Source organism: Orcinus orca, chromosome 10 (assembly GCF_937001465.1).
Source record: "Orcinus orca chromosome 10, mOrcOrc1.1, whole genome shotgun sequence".
Classification (NCBI taxonomy): Eukaryota; Metazoa; Chordata; class Mammalia; order Artiodactyla; family Delphinidae; genus Orcinus; species Orcinus orca.
In genome coordinates, this window is record NC_064568.1 from 92,449,776 (window position 1) to 92,451,426 (window position 1,651).

The window sequence follows — 1,651 nt, forward strand, 5'->3', positions numbered from 1 at the left end:
ATGTCCAGAGCCCCCGATAGCCTGAAAATGAAGGAGGAGGGTGTCCTCAAATTCCTTGCAGCAGGAACCTACCTTGGTGGCATCAACCTTGACTTCCAAATGGAATACAGCATCTGTTACCGAATCGGGTTCATTTTGCGGGATGTGCAGCAAGCCGAAACGCTGAGACACTGCAGTTTGCAGCCAAGAGAGGGTTTGTTCACAGGGCAACCAAGTGAGGATACGAGGATATGGGCGGACAAATCTCAAAACCGCCTCCCTGAAGGGGAGCAGGGCGGTCTGAGGTGTGGGGAGAGTCGGGAAAGGTGATTAGAAAAAGGTGCGGTAATCGTCGTTCTGCGCAGGCGTAATAAGCTACAGGCCTCCCCACGTTCCAATGAGGAGGCACTCAGCACAATCCGAGGGTGGAGTCTTCAGCCCTCTGATGTCAAAGGTCACCGAGGGGGCACTCGCGCATGCCCTGTTGGAGGGTGGGTGGTCCTAACCAGGTTTAATCAGCTCAGATGGAGCTAGACACAGCTGACTCCAAGTCCCAAGTTAGGCTACCTGCTGCTTGGAGGACATGCAATTAAAATAACCTTGATTAGTGAAGGCAGATGAAATATATTTAACTCATGATTACCTATGGTTTCATATCTGCAAAAAGTGATGACATCTACATCATAAATCTGAAGAGAACCTGGGAGAAGCTTCTCCTGGCAGCTTTTGCTGTTGTTGCCATTGAAAACCTGGCTGATGTCAGTGTCAGGTGAAATACTCCAGGAATACCGGCCAGTGAGCTGTGCTGAAGTTTGCTGCTGCCACTGAAGCCACTCCTCTTCCTGGCTGCTTCACTCCTGGGACCTTCACTGGCCAGATGCGAGTGGCTTTCTGACTTCTAGTGGTTACTGATCCCAGGGTTGACCACCAGCCTCTCACAGAGGCGTCTTATGTTAACCTGCCTACCGCTGCTCTGTATAACAGACACTCCTCTGTGCTGTGTGGACACGGCCGCACCACGCACCAGCAGGAGAACTCACTCAGCTGGTCTGATGTAGTGGATGCTGCTTCAGGAGGTTCTGCACATGTACGGCACCATTTCCTGTGACCACCCCTGGGAAGTCAGGCCTGATCATTTCTTCTACAGAGATCCTGAGGAGAGTGAAAAGGAAGAGCAGGCTGCTGCTGAAAAGGCCGGGACCCAGGGAGAATTTCAGGGGGGATGGACCGCTCCAGATTCTGAGTTGACTGCTACTCAACCTGAGGTCACAGACTGGTCTGAAGGAGCACAGGTGCCCCCGAGTCTGTCCAGCAGTTTCCTGCTGAGGCCTGGAGCACTCAGCTGGCCACCAAAGACTGGTCTGCAGCTCCCACCACTTAGACCACTGAATGGGAAGGAGCAACCACTGAGGGGTCTTAAGCTGTTCTACAGACCAGCTTAAGACTAGTTCTTAAATAGAAAATGGAAATAAGGGTGATGGAAAATAAACAGTTAAATGACAGAATAGCAAAAAAAAAAAAAAAAAAAAGGCCCAGGAAAGGAAACATTAATCATAATTACTACTTGGCTTATCATTGAATAATATTTACAGAGTCATAACAATATCAATACTATTATTTTAACCAAAATTTGTGATGTATTTACTATGAGAGAACAGAGGAAGAGAGAGAA

The 1,651-nt window shown here is 49.1% G+C and overlaps 1 pseudogene; it reads left to right on the forward strand.

The window, feature by feature from the left end:
• Window positions 1–1,399, forward strand: LOC101284252 (40S ribosomal protein SA-like; annotated as a pseudogene).
• The last annotated feature ends 252 nt before the right edge of the window (window positions 1,400–1,651 follow it).